General features: G+C 32.0%; 3 pseudogenes; all 3 read right to left on the bottom strand.

Moving 5' to 3' along the window:
* Nucleotides 1-1,038: 1,038 nt before the first annotated feature.
* Nucleotides 1,039-2,723, bottom strand: LOC125834994 (putative F-box/LRR-repeat protein At3g28410; annotated as a pseudogene).
* A 5,021-nt stretch (nucleotides 2,724-7,744) lies between these two features.
* On the bottom strand, nucleotides 7,745-7,859 carry LOC125835032 (U6atac minor spliceosomal RNA; annotated as a pseudogene).
* A 273-nt stretch (nucleotides 7,860-8,132) lies between these two features.
* LOC125834993 (putative F-box protein At1g49610) overlaps nucleotides 8,133-16,429 on the bottom strand; it is a 29,616-nt pseudogene continuing 21,319 nt past the window's right edge.

The raw sequence follows: 16,429 nt of genomic DNA, 5'->3' as shown, positions 1-16,429 counted from the left end.
TAAATTCGATTGGTTCCTTCCCCAAACACTTAGATTCAAATACAACCTTATATCTCATGCAAGTAACTCAAGAACTTCTCTAAACTTCAACAATCAAGATTCAAACGAAACTTTCCACAACATTCATCAAGAACTCATAAACTCTTTTTTCAAGAACATAATTACGCTGAATTAAATCATGATTGGCGCGTGGGTGGAACAAATCCAACGCTATGTGATCTCACATACCTCGTAGGGATCAACCCTTGGCGAAATCCACAAGTGAAAACTCAAGAACGATGAACTTTGTCTCTTTCTCCTCTTTTTTCCTCCTGCGTTCTTTCTCTAAAAACCCTAGCGTGAAATCTTCGAGCGCGTAAACTGACCCAATTCAGCTTAGACCCCTAAGTAATTACCAAAAATGAAATAAATTAATTGGGTAGTGAAAAGACCATAATGCCCTTCTAAAATCCATTTTTGACTTTCCTTATCTAGACAACCCATCTTCAAATGAATATATCTCCCTCATACAAACTCGAAATTGAGCAAACTTAGCGGTGTTGGAAAGATAATTCAAAGATATTTCCTACGGTATCTTGTAGCACACCTAAATCATCCTGATCTAGGAGTTATAGTCGTTTTAAGTTGACCCAAAACTCATAGTTAGCTTAACTTTGTCAAACTTTTCAAACTTGATTGTTTCCAAAAATGGTTTATTTCTAATTCTAGTTCTTTCAAATAGCGAGGTGTTACAAATAGGCTACGTAAAACCACTTATTTTTATAAAGTAGTTTCGTATCAACATTAAAGCCTAATTAATTATTTGTCTCAAGTAGGGCCCATTTGAGGGGTAACGTTCGTACTAAAGATTTTTCTATACCCATGGCTCAAAACTAGGACTTCTTGCTAAAGGAGAAACAGTAACATCTACTGCACCCCATTCTTAAGGTTGTTTCCCCATCCCTATAGGGGTCGATGCCAACCAACTCCCCTGTTTACGAACACAAACCTCAGGTTAATGGATGAGCAATTTTTTTTGTGTGCTAATTAATGGCTGGCTTAAAAAAAATTAAGTTTTAATGTTGGAAAATCTAACAAATTCTTCTTCAGATTTGAGGTATTAGTAGAACAACTGTTGCATTCCTTATGCTCTGGCACTATGATCAGTTTCTCCACATTTATTGCATGCTCAAGTAAGAACTTCTTGAATTGATGGAGCTCTGTTGCGTCAAATGTATCTGTATGACTACATAATGGCATAACATTGACATTCTTCAAATTTTGTAAGGAAACTTTGAATATGTTTACTTCAAAGAAGAGGTACTTCCTATTTTTCAACAACTCATTCACTTCGTCCTCAAAAAAAGGATGCTACTACCAAACAAGGACAAATCAGGTTCATCCTTGAGGCTGTAGGGGATCAATATACATTTGACATAAAGATATTGTGAAGTAAGAAATGAATAGAAAATATACCGTCGTATTAGGAAATATCATCAAATTTTGCAACTTAGGAGTCGTCCTTAAGAGGTTGTCTAGTAGGGGAATGAAAGTTTTGAAATACAAGAACTTATTGTCAACCATTTGCATTTCAGCAACGGTAAGGAGATGTCTTCCTTTTCCAACATCAAATGGAGATTACCTAATCAGAAGAGTGAGGCAGAAAATAAAATAGGAGCTCTATTCACAATCAACATAAAAACACTGGACACATTTGGAATTGATAACTAACCTTGTTCAACCAGGATGACAGTATTAGCTCATTAGCACAATGTACGCTTACCAATAAATCTTTCACTATGTTTTCATCCCTTTCAACAAATTCATCACAGTAGAGATTAAGATTGACATGGTTCAAAGATGACAAGTCCCCTAGCTTAATTTTCGTATAATTAAAAACCCCAAATTTTTTTAAATGTTCAACATATGGAGCAACTATTTCAAAGCAACATGTATCACCTTCGAATGGATACCAATCCCCACAAGGATGACCATGATGGATCAATAACAGTCGCCTACATTTTGGAGAAGTTATGAGCAAGTGATTAAAACAAAAAAAATTTATGTAGCTTCAAAGATTCCAATTGAGGACAATTTGACATTATTTGTTTAATGTGTTCATCCCAGAGAAGCAAATTTTCCAGCATTAAACTCTTCAGAGATGTCCAATTTAGTACACAATCTTCGAATATGCTGCAATTCTTGCAGTTGAATTTATAATCGATGAACTACTACAAAGAACTTATGGCAAGCTATAGGTTGGTCATGAACACTCGGATCAACAATATAACATATATTCAGGCGTAAATCCTCCACTTTCTTTTTCACAACAAATTCAATCTACTTGTCAATTACGGGAAAATAAGATAGGCCATCATCATATCTGAACACAAAGTTTAGACTCAACTTTTTAATGGTAGATCGGCTAATAAAGAGAGGTAGTACATTATCCGTTAAGAAAATGAATTTGTGCACTTCGAGCTATTTGAACGATCATACTCCCCATTGTCATAAACAATGTTGTTGATAGAAGTCCAGAAGTATTGTCAATCTTTAGAGAGAATAGTTGTTTTGAACGCATCTGTTATGGACAACAAAGAAAGAATTTGGACGATAAGAGTATAAGGTAGCTTACTAATCCTATTAATTTCTTCACATTTTGTCTCAATCTTCACTTTTTTCTGACGTGAGTTTTCAATAAGCATACTTTCAGAGTTGCCAGATAATTGGTCTTGGTTGCTCATGTTGTTCAAACTGTATTACTATTGCTGCCTAAAACTGTGGTGTCAGCAAACCACTCCACGACGCTAAAGTACACTAGAATTTGTTTGTGCAGAATATAAAGAATGCATAAAAAAAATTGTTGAAAAATAATAGGAAACCCCTCTATTTATAGACAACAACAGGTAGTGTAAACATGTGCTTATTGTGTCTTATCGGAAAGGTCACAACACCTTGGAAAAGTCACAATCCTTTGGAATAGTCTCAACCATTCGAAATAGTCACTACCTTTCAAAAAAGTCGCAACTCTTTAGAAAAATCACAACTTTTTAGAAAACTCACAAATCTTTATAAAAGTTATAACTCTTCGATCGGTTTCCATTCGCACATTTTAAAATCCAATAGCTCATGGTTGTCATGCTACTTTTCCTTTGTTGAGAAACAACAACTCATGGTTGTCTAGCCAATAAAATGAAAATTTAGTAGTCAATGCTACTAAGATTCTCCCATGTAATAGTATACTAGTTTCTAGGAACGTGCTTTGCACGTTTGTCCTTTTATCATTTGTAATTTTTTTATATTTTTTAAATGTTAAGTTATAAAATATGAAAAATGGTTAAATAAGAAATTATGAAGTCCACAATATTCGAACTTACAGAAGAATGCTACTATATACACGTTAACTCATACAAATCACATATCAGAATCTAAATAAAATATGAATCAATCATTCTGGAGTAGTATTGAACATGATGATTTTCTTAATTAATGGTAGAACATTTAATTAATTATATTGTATAAAAAATTAATTTAGTGTAGAGATAGAATGGTAATTCAACTTTTCACTTTGATACTTCCCACTTTTAATAAGATATGATATGATGATTAGACTTATTTTAACATGACTTAATACTTTTAAATTATGATTATTTTTATTATGACTATTAATATGAAATATTTGTTGTATGAGATTTTTAATTTTGTTAATATTTAGTGATGTAATTAATACTTATTAAACTTATTTTAACATGATTTAATATTTTTAAATTATGATCATTTTTATCGTGACTTATTAATATGAAATATTTATTTTATGGTATTTTTTTGTTTTGTCGTATACATATTGTCATCACTCATTACATATATAAAAAAACCTTCTGACAATAATATACATAATGAGTACTATATATACTAGATACAAAACCCCGGGCGAGCCCGAGCCCAATATATATTAGTTTACTTATTTTAATTTATGTGATATAGATAAAAATAGAAGAATTAATCAATTTTTTAAATATTTTTATTGTTAATTATTTTTATTATATTTTTAACGTAGTTTTCAAATTATATTTGTGGCACATGTGATATTTTGAGAGTAATTAATTTTTAATATATGTTTAAAAATATTTTAAGTTGTTAAATTTTTGTAATTTATGTGTCACATGTGAAATTTTGATAGTTAATCAAATTTTTAATATATATTTTTTTTAAAAATAAGTATGTAATTTTTAAATAATATATGTTATTTCCCTTGTCCCAATTTATGTGGCACATGTTAAATTTTGAGAGTTAATCAAAATTTTAATATGTTTTTAAATACTTTAAGTTGTGATTAATAGTACTTTTAACGTAATTTTCATATATATATATAAGAAAATTACTCCCTTTGTCCCAATTTATGTGGCACATGTGAAATTTTGAGAGCTAATCACATTTTAATATGTTCATCAAATATATTAAGTTGTTAATTATTGTGATCTATGATACTCTTAATGTAATTTTCAAATAATATATGTTACTCCCTCAGTTTCAATTATGTAGTACGGGTGAAATTTCGAGAGCTAACCAAATTTATAATAGGGAAAATTACGCAGTTAAGCAAATTTATACTACTTAATTATTCATCATAGCTATTGTTTGTTATAATTAGCACTCGCGACTAACATTATAAATTAATTACGTGGGGCTGACTTCGAGTTTGTATAATTAGCCACGTTTGTATAATTCGTAACTAGCAATTCTCCGTTTGATTTTTATTTGTATACGATGGTTTATATTTGTATATGACGATGATTTCCTTTGGTTTTTCAGTTTTGTCATCATATACATTCAATCTTTTTGTGTATAACTTTTTAAAATTTGTATAAACGTGTAATTTTCAGAATTTGTATAATATGATTTTTATAATATAATTTGTATAATATATTTTGTATAACAATTTAAAATTCATATGTTTATGTTTGTATCAATTTGTTATTTCAAGTTTTATCATATTTGTATAATTCCAGACTTTATATTACTCAATTATACAAAAACACACGAATTATACAAATTATCGCAATTATATACATTATTGCCCTCTATCGCTCGCATCTCTCAATCTCACTCGCCTCTCTGCTCCCTCTCCCAATCTCGCTCGTCTCTCTCCTCCCTCTCCCAATCTCGCTTGCCATATATACAAATGCATATGTATAATATACAATTATCTAACCGATATACATATACAATTTACCTTCTCCCACTCTCTTCCCTCTCTCGCTCGCCTCTCTCCTCCCTCTCCCAATCTCACTCACCTCTCTCCTCCCTCTCCCAATCTCACTCACCTCTCTCCTCCCTCTCCCAATCTCTCTTGTCATATATACAAATACATATGTATAATATACAATTATCTAACCGATATACATATACAATTCACCTCTCTCTCACTCTCTGCCCTCTCTCGCTCGCCTTTCTCCTCGCTCTCCCAGTCTTGATCACCTCTCTTCTCCCTATAACATGTAGCTACGAATTGTAATTATCAAACTATAGCAATGGAGCGTAATTAGGCTATTTTTGAGTGGCTATATGCGAAAGTTCATCTTTATATTATTTTAAGTTTATTTTTAGTACTCTTTTTTTGTAAATACATTAAAATGGATAAAATAAAAAAATATAGATAGAGGAAGTTGAGGAGAAGGGAAAACCGGTCTATTGATCGGCTGACCATAAGCTCCTCAACATTCACACTTATAATATATAGTATGGAAAACAGTCAAAAATATCATTGCATTATTTGAAAAGATTTATATATATCACTCATTCACCTATTGGGCTAAAAATACCCCGCAATCCTCCTTTTTGGTCCATTTCTACCCTTGAATCTAACACCATTTTTTTTTTTTTAAAAAATTATTATTTATTACGTGACATTTTCTTATTGGACAAAATTAAATCCAAACCCAATTAATTTTCTTCTATCCCCTCCAATCGATTCCAATGCTCCATAACCCAAATCCAATTAGAAGAACCCATTAGAAAGATTGATTTACCATTCTCCTTTAAGCCTAAGAAGAAGAAATGGTTTATAGTTAAAAGACTAATACCGGTAAGTTTATAGTTAGTGGACCAAACTTGATAAAATTTGAGATAGTTAAAGGACTAAATTTGGTAAGTGTATAGTTAAGAGACTATTTTAGACCTACTCCAATAGTTTAGGGACCATTTGTGACATTTAGTTGTATTTTATACATTCTGAGCTAGTTGTTGCATTTCACAATAAATTTTTGACATAATACATAAATACGCCATTTAACTTGCCCTCAACTCAAATTTATGCCCTCTAACATTGGGTGTGCATAATTAGACAATTAAACTTGTATAAAGTTAAATAAATAGACACACACGTCCTACGTGACATCCTACCTGACAATTTGAGTCTCACTGGTGTTCTAAGTGTATTATGCCACATAACTCATGTGTCTACTTATTCAACTTTATACAAGTTTAAGAGTCTATTTATGCACATACAATGTTAGAGGGTATAAATATGAAATGAGGTAAAGTGAAAGTGCATTTCACGTCATTAAATATGCTTAGTTGGCTTACGTACCATGTCAGGCCCCACGTCATTAAATTACTTAGTTGGCTTACCTGACAATTTCTGCATACAAAACTATTTGATTGATTGTCTCAAGAATCTCCAATTTCCTTATAATTTGAAGAAGATGAAGATTGCAAGACGAATTACTGATAATCCGTATCTTGCCGATGATATTCTTGAGAGTATTTTTCAAGTTAAAACTCTGTTGCGATTGAAGTGCTTATGTAAGCGCTATTGCACTCTGATTTCAACCTCGCTCCTGGTTTATCTCAAGACGTTTAATTCAGAACCTGATAACCATTGTATCATTGTTCAGACTGGGCAGAAAGAAATCGTTCGATCCGTATACGAAATCCTGGCTACTTGATAAAGCTTAATGAACCCTGTACATCCAATTATGTTGTTGTAGTTGAGTTCAATCAATGGCTTGGTCTGTTAGTTACTACTACTAGTTCCCGTAAATTGATTTGCCCCTTCCATAAATCAATTCAAGGTGTTCCCTTCTATGAACCATCGAATGACACACTATATTGATGTTAGTATGGGTTTTGGATATGAAAAAGATTCTTAATTTAAAAAGTCATGACTATAAAATAGGTTGGCGATCGACTATACTTCAGGTTTACTCAACCAAACTGGAATCATGGAATGTTGATTTTCACTTTAAAATGAGTACCTGCCGCTGTGATGTAATTGTTGAAGGGTTTACTTACTGGGTTGCCAAAGTAAACTTTTATTCCATAATTATGCTTCCGCTCAATCATTATAATTCTTTTACATGTTTATATTTAGTTGCTCATGACTATACCAGTATCAACAATTTTCTTGAGGTCACTTATAACTCTAAGCACCGTGCTACGACTAGGGGTAGTCTCTGGTCGGAACAGTAATTTTTTGTTTTACTGTAATTACTCATGTAATTAGTTTCAGGTCTCTTGTAATGGAACTAACTTTATGTACCTATAAACTATATGCTACTACTTATTTTTGGATCCACCATTGATTATCCCTATGCATATTCTATTATAAAAGTTAGCTAAATTTCATAAATCTTTTTGGTGCTAAAATGGATTTCCCATTTTTCTAAGGTGTTTGGTATCTGCATTGGAGCCTAACTAATTCTTTGCCTCATGAAGAGGGGCAATTCGGGGGGCGGGGGGGGGGGGGTAACTCTCCATTCTCCAACCAAAGATTTTTCTATATCGAGTTGGAATGCCTTAAACGGATGTGTGGTAATAGGTAAAGCCCGAAGGTTGTATCCATCCTTGTAGGGGGAGATATCTCTCTTTTATAAAAGCACAATTCTTAGGTTAAGGGATGATCAACTAATTATTTTGTGCTAATTAATGGCTGGCATATAATTAAGTTTTAATTACTTTAGTTAATGGAAGCTACATATTTATGCTTTTAACCGGTTCATTTGGATACAATATTAAATCTATGATTTGTATATCACCTCCTGAATGTAACTTGTAACTTCATCAAATGATATTTCCGCATTAAAAAGTGACTAAAGAAATTACTTATCTAGACAACCAACTAAGCAATATCTGAATTACAGTATTATGTGTCTTTATAGAGTTTCAAATATTCTCACAAAAAAATTGTGACGAACTGGTTGTAAGGAAATAATTGCACTTGTTGGAAAAGCAAACAAATTGTTCTTCAAATTTGAGGTAATAGTAGAACAACTGTTGCATTCCTTATGCTCTGGCACTATAACTAGTTTCTCCAGATTTATTGCATGCTCAAGTAAGAACTTCAAGAATTGATCAAGCTTTGTTACGTCAGATGTAGGCATACCACCATATAATGGCATAGCCTTGACATTCTTCAAATTATGCAAGGAAACTTTGATTATATTTTCTTCAAAGTAGTGGTACTTCCTGTCTTCCAACAAATCAATGTCTTTGTCTTCATACTATAGATACCGAAGAAGGACAAATCATGTTAGTCGTTGAGGCTATCGGGGATAGGGCTGGCAGGGGGACCGGGTCGTCCCGCCCCGGCCCGCGATCGGTTCGAGAATTTATTCGATGGACCCACACCCGGTCCCGTAAAGTTTCGCGGGTTGGGAGGGGTTCGGGATAGGGGACCGGTTAGGGGCCGGTTCACCTTTTGGGCCCGGTCCCGGCCTGGATGAACCGATCGGTTCGCGAGATCCCCTAATATTTTATTTTATTTTTGAATTATATCCGTTGGGGCAACGGCTAGTGGCCCCCCCCCCCCCCCAATGGATTTATTCACTGTTTTTTCCCTTCCCCAACACCCTCTACCACCCCAACTTTTAATACTTTAATTTAAACCCTCAAGTTATCATAAATACACTTTAAACCACTTTTAATATTATAAATACCCCTCTATCTCTTATTATTTCTTACAAAATCATATATTCTCTCATCTATTTTTTATATCCTCTCAAGTCTCAATCTTAAGTCTCAATTTTTTATTCCATTTAAGTCTCATATTATATCATAATACATATATTTCAATTCTAAATTTTCATATTATATATCATACTATATATAATTCGCATATTTGCTATCAAATATTGGAGTTCCAAATTACAAGTTACAACAAACTACAAGCTTCAAGAATCGGTTATAACGTCTGCTATTAACGCAGTTTGATACATTCGTTTCATAATATTTATATTTTATTTTTCGTCATTAATTTTTGTGTTATTATTATTTTATATTATACTTTACATATAATTAAATGAGTTCTAACAAAAAAGATACCGATAAAGAAAAAGAGAAAGAACCAAGTGGCATTAGTAGATTATTTAATTTTAATAAAAAAAGTAGTAAGGAAAAAAAATAAGAGTAAATGTGGTGGTACTTCTAGAGTTAGATTTAATACAAATGATTATACTTATGTTGATGATATTTCTTATGATATTGATTCAAATGCTCAACTCGATCGTGAACTTTTACAACAAATTTATGGTGATATTAATCCTTATCTTGATGAAAATTCAGGTGAAGAAGTAGAAGTTGGTTCGGGAGAAGATGAATTAGAAGATACACCTACTAGTCCGGTGACAAATGTTCCAAATGAAACTACAAATTCAACGGAGCAAAATTCTGGACGCCCACCCCTTATACCTCCTACAAGGGAGAAGGTGAAGTATCAACGCCCTAAAACTTCTGTTGTGTGGCAATTTATGACTTTAGATAAGGAAAATTCTATGGCTATTTGTAATAAGTGTAAGCAATCTTTTAAACATAAACAAGGTGGAGGTCAAGGTGGGACGGGGGGCTTAAATAGACATTTGTTATCTTGTGTGCCGATTCAATATAAAGAAGCTAAATCATTAGCCAATAGAAAAACAATGGAATTCCGGTTAATGATTTTGATATTAATGTTAATGAATCGGTAGGGGCTTCTAATATGGTTCAAGGAACATTAGATCCTTGTAACCCCGATGGTCCACTAACACAACGTAAATATAATAAGGAAAGAGATCGCGAAAATTTAGCTAAAATGGTTTCTGTTTGTGGTTTACCTTATAGTTTTCCTTCACATCCCGGTTTTATTGAATATATTCAACAAACTTATAATCCTAATTATAGAGGTTTTTCAAGAAATACTATTAAATTTGATGTTTTTGTATATCAAGGTAAACATTGTCAATATCTTCGTTGTATATTTAGCGTATTAGATTGTAGAGTGTCTACAACTTCGGACATGGGTCGTAGTGTTAATGGACATGATTATTTAACTGTTACAGCACATTGGATTGATCATGACTGGAATTTGCAAAAAAGAATCTTAAGTTATAAAGAATGTGTAGAGAAAAAAACTGGTGCATATTTAGCTTCAAATATTTTGAGTGTTATAGATTATTACATGCTTATAGATAAAGTAATGTATGTCGCATTAGATAATATATCTAATAATGTAAACGCTGCTAGTATGTTAAAAACTAGATTATGTCCAATTGATGTTAATTCTTTTCATGTTAGATGTGTTGCACATGTATTAAATTTAGTTGTACAAGATGGTATTTCATTATTTGAATGTGGTTGTATGAAAATTGAATATGATGTTGCCTGATTTTTTATGCTAATAGAGCTGCTAGAATTAGGGAATTTAATGAGTGTTGTGTACTATGTGATTTGCCACCAAGAAAAATTCCAAGACATATTAAAACAAGGTGGAATTCTTTTTACGAAATGTTTTCAGTTGCTTATGAATATAGAAGACCTATACAAATGGTGTTTAATGCTCATAATGCTGACCCATTAGACAAAATTTGTGAAGAAGATTGGGAAGAAACTAATGAACTATTAGAATTTTTAAGACTTTTTTATCATGCTACAACCATGTTTTCTGGAATTTATTATCCTACTATTTCATGAGTATTAATAAATATTTGTGCTATTTCAATTCAATTTTCTAAATACCAAAAAATTGAAAAATTTAGAGTTGCAATTGAAGGTATGGTTGAAAAATTTTAAAAATATTCTTTTCCTATTCCTCAATTTTTTTTAACTTCTACTTTACTTCATCCTGACTATAAATTACAAGGTGTGCAGGGACTTGTTGACACTTTTTATGATACCTTAGAAATTTTACCGAAAATAAATCCAACTTGTGAAATGTGTAAGTCTAGCATAAAAGTAGAAGAAAACTTTTTGTATGAAAAATATAGAACTACAGGAAATACTCAAGAAGTTGGTCAAACTTCTAATCCTCAGAGTAAAGCTCGAATTTCAAGTTATATGCGAGATTTTCTTGGTCTTAATTTTACTAACCGTGATGATTTTGAAGAATATCTTAATCAATCTTTAGAAACAGTGGAAGATGGAGATGGCAATGAAGAATTATTAGCATGGTGGAGGAGGCGGAGCGTTGCATTTCCAATTTTGAGCAAAATGGTTCGTGATGTTCTAGCTATTCAAGCTTCATCAGTTGCATCAGAGGCTGTTTTTAGTGCGGCAAGGTTTCAACTTGGCAATCATAGACATTCATTGGCGGAAGACAGCTTGGAAATATCAGTTTTATTTAGAGACTAGGTCAACGCAGAGAGGAGGAATTATAATTTGCCAAAGTTAAGTTCCAAACAAGAAGCTTGGATTAATGCGGTAATTGGATCTAGTGATGATGAATTAGAGTTACAAGAGTTTCTAGCAAGTTTGCCAACACCGGAGGATGTTACCATCGATATGATGCGACAATTAGAATTGAATTTTAAAGGAGAATACAAATATTAGATTACATCCGAGAACTAATTGAAACAGAACCCTTCCTAGAAGGTGGTTGCGTAAATTAGTTACTCATCTAATAATTGTAACAAACATTAGTTTTACATATGAGAACTTATTGAAACAGAACCCTTCCTAGAAGGTGGCTGCATAGATTAGTTACTCCACTAATATTTGTAAATTGTAACTTCTAAGTTCTAAGTTGCAATTAGATTTTATTGAATAAATTTGAAGGCTTTATTCAAGTCTTTTTTATATAACTATTGTCTTGCATTTTAATTTTAATATATTCATACATACTTACATATATACTAAACTAACTTTAAAATACTTAATTTAAAAATCGAAATTTCAAGTTTAAATTACTTTAAAATATTTAAAATACAAATTTGAACTTCTCAAATTTGAAATTTGAAAATTGAATTTGAAATTTGAAAATTGAAAATTGAAGTTTGAAATTTGAAAGTTGAATTTGAAATTTGAAATTTGAAGTTTGAAATTGAAATTTGAAATTTGAAATTTGAAAACTTAAGCCTTATTTATTAGCTAAAAATGTTATTGAAAAAAAATCAAATAAACTAAAAATAATATTCAATAACATATAATTTCAATACAAATAAATAAGTATATAAAAAATGAAAAATCCCCCGTCCCGTCCTGTCCCCCCAAAACCCGTCCCATCCCGTATATATAGTGGGACGGGATGGGACCTATTTTTGTCCCCCCAATCCCGGTCCCCCCAAATCCCGCCCGTGCCGTCCCTCATCCCGTCCCATCCCCCTTCGTCCCGTCCCCCTTCATCCTGTCCCCCAGTCCCCGTCCCCTTGTTAGCCCTAGTCGGGGATCAATATACATTTGACATAAATAAATGAATAGAAAACATACCGTCATATTAGGAAATATCATCAAATTTTCCAACGTAGGAGTCGATTTTATGAGGTTGTCTAGTAGGGGGAACGAAAGTTTTGAAATATAAGAACTTATTGTCAACCATCTGCATTCCAGCAACGGTAAGGAAATGTCTTCCTCTTCCAACATCAAATTGGAAATCATCTCAACAGAAGAATGAGGCAGAATATAAAATAGGAACTCTATTCACAATCAGCATAAAAAGACAGTACACATTTGGGACTGATAACTGACCTTGATCAACCAGGATGACAATATTAGCTCATTAGCACAACAAACGCTTACCAAAACATCTTCCACTGTATTTTCATCATAGTAGAGATCAAGATTGGCATGGTTCAAAGATGAAAAGTCCCTCACCTTAATTCTTGTATCATCAAAAAACCCCAGAAATCGTTAAATGTTGAACATATGGAGCAACAATTTCAAAGCAATATGTATCACCTTCGAATGAATACCAATCCCCGCCAAGATGACCGTGATGGATCAATTCCAGTCGCCTACATTTTGGAGAAGTCATGTGCAAACGATTAAAACCACAAAATTCATGTAGCTTCAAAGATTTCAATTGAGGACAATTTGACATTATTTGTTTAATGTATTCATCCCGGAGAAACAAATCTTCCGACGTTAAACTCTTCAGAAATGTCCAATTTAGTACACAATCTTCTAATATTCTGCAATTCTCGCAGTTGAGTTTTAGAATCGATGAACTATTACAGAGAACTTCTAGTAAGCTATAAGGTTAGTCATGCTCCGTCGGATCAACTGTATACCATATATTCATGCGTAAATCCTCCACTTTCTTATTCACAGCAAATTCAAGCCACTTGTCAATTTTGGGAAAGTAAGACAGACCATCATCTCATATCTGAACACAAAGTTTAGACTCAACTTTTTAATGCTAGAGTAGCTAAGGAGGGGTAGTATATTATCCGTTAAGGAAATGAATTTGTGCACTGTCGAGTTATCTGAACGACGATACTCCTCTTCATAAACAATGTTGTCTACACAAGTTCAAAAGTATTGCCAATGTTTAGAGAGAATAGTTGTTCTGAACACATTTGTTATGGACATAGAGATATAATTTGAACAATAAGAGCATCAGGTAGTTGACTGATCCTATCAATTTCTTCACATTATGTCTCAATCTTTGTTTTTTCATGAAGTGAGTTTTCAATAAGCAGACTTTCAGAGCTGCCAGAGAATTGGTCTTGGTTGCTTTGTTCAAATTGTATTACTATTGCTACCTGAATCACAGTGCCAGCGAACCACTCAACCGTAAATATGTTGTTGAAAAATAAGAGGTGTGACCTTGGAAATGTCAAAATCCTTTGAAATAGTCACAACCTTTTCAAAAAGTCACCACCTTTCGGAAAAGTCGCAATTCTTAAAAAAAATTCACAACTCTTAATAAAAGCTACTTCTCTTTTGTTGAGAAACAACACAAGGCTAAGAAGGGGGGGGGGGGGGATTTTCAAACATCAATTCTGAGAATAAGTTTACTTGTAATTATAATTTCTATAGACAATTTCTGTTTCTTTTTTTGTTTATTCTTTCTTTAATGTCCAACTAACAAATTTATATCACATGACACTGTTTTTTTTAATGTGATAATATATGATATTTTCTAATATATTTTTGTTTTAAAAAAAGGGGGTTGGGAAAGGGAAAAAATGAAGGAGGAGATTACAATTAAGGTGAGGAATCAAACGATCTCACCAGTAAAGTGAAAATTTAGTAGTCAATGCTACTAAGATTATCCAATGTAAAAGTATATCATTACAATTTGCAGTGGTTTTAAACCATATTCAAACCATAAAAAAGAGCAATAAGGTATTTTATGTAAACATAATTATTCATCAAAATCTAAACACAAAACTTAAGAAATGAAAGGATAAAGGATACATACACAAGGTAGCTAGACTTTGGTTGCCATTTCAAAATCTTGATTTTTTTTTTGTTGTATTTATATTTTCATGAAAGGGTAATGCCACAGTACTTATATAGTGGCCATGGAGTTGATCATTTAATTTTTTTCTTTTTTTGGTCAGACGTTTATGTCATTAATGGTTATTAGTTGATTATTTATCCTAAATAGGTTGTTGATGTTATGCTAAAATCATTGACGTAATAATTTACTTCTTAAATATTTGAAAAAGATATACACCCTTGTTTCCATTTTGTCACACCTACTTTCCTTTTAAATCCATTTAAAATATAATTATTATTTTTCTTTTTATATATTTGAAAATTAGATATGTTAGATACATGCATCTGATGATCAAAATTTGGCACGCTGATAATTTTGAAAACTCATAAAAATGTACGTATTAGTCCCTAAACAAATAAAATTTGTATTGTTTACCTTATTAAATTCAATAATGTTGAAAGCAAAATTCATGGGATAATTAACATTTAATAAATTTGACCAATAAAATACAGTAGAAAAATACATTCAACCTTTCCCTCTTTTTGAAATGGTCAAAAAAAGTTATAAAGTGAATTTATAAGTGACATGTGTCACTATTAAACAGTTACCTCTTGTGTCAGGCTATTCCTAGAACAACCATGTATTACTTTTCAAGGGCTATTTTATTATTTTACTAAAGCCATGGAAATGAAATATCTCTTCACGTTTTTTATACCTTTCCACCTAGAAATTTTCTCCTTTATAAGCTCCCCAAATGGCCTAATGGTTTCTCTGCATTGAAACTTTCATTGAGTTTTTCTTTTTCCATTTTATAATTTTTTAGTTTGAAATTCAATATATTTCTCAATTTTTAGATTTTGCTAACATGGAGGAAGCTAAAGTAAACATATGAACTTTTAATGTAGAGAATGAAAATGTGGGATTGAATTTAGGGATTTCATTGAATGGTAATTTTGATGTTCACTCAAAAAAATGAATCATTTTTTTGTGAATAACTAATGAAAAATATTCTTTGATGTTTTCAAGTGGATCTCAAGGAAGTGTTGCTTCAAGTGTAGCTGAGGTTGAAACCCAATAACCACCTACTCAAGGTATCAAAATTTTGTGAATTGATTTATATAGCAAGTCAATTTGAATTTATATCAAAATTAAAGTAGGAAATTATTATTTTTCCTTTAGTTCTCGATGTGAAATCATCTTTCGTTGAACAAAAATCACCTGTATATTCAGAAAATTATATTGCTAAAGGGAAGATAAAAAACGTCATGCTCAACCATATGACTTTTGTTTCCACAAGAGGTAAAGGACCAAATGGAAAGAAGACTGAAGGACTGTTATACCCATGTAACAAGAAAGATGAAGTGGAAATAGTTTGTCTTTGTCATGTTAATCTTCTAAATGCAGTTGAATTTGTCGAACACGCTGGTGGAGGTTATGTCGAACACCCTTTAAACCATATATTTATTTAAGCAGCATTGTTATTGATGTTATTTGATATTTTCTTTTGTTTTTTTACCAAATAAATTCAATGGCTATTTCCAAAAAGGCATTAGATTTTGTATCGTTGTTATTTCATCGTTCCTTTTTTTGTTGTACCGACTAAAGTTCCTCCCGTCAATGTTATATTAAGGTTATTTTCCAATGATTTGGCTTATTGTTTTCTATGTGATGCTTATTTTTTTAAGGCTAATTAATTAGAAGCAAGTGATAGTTTCTATTCTACATAAATATTGACCCCTTATTCTTTTTTTTATTTAAAAAAATCAATCTCAAGCCACTAAACTAAATTAACCTATTTTAAAAACATTACGCTTGTTC

The sequence above is a fragment of the Solanum verrucosum genome, unplaced genomic scaffold, assembly GCF_900185275.1.
Source record: "Solanum verrucosum unplaced genomic scaffold, falcon-dt-bn FXZP01000058.1, whole genome shotgun sequence".
NCBI lineage: Eukaryota > Viridiplantae > Streptophyta > Magnoliopsida > Solanales > Solanaceae > Solanum > Solanum verrucosum.
The sequence above is the reverse complement of the archived record's forward strand: the minus strand, read 5'-3'. Positions and strand labels throughout refer to the sequence as shown.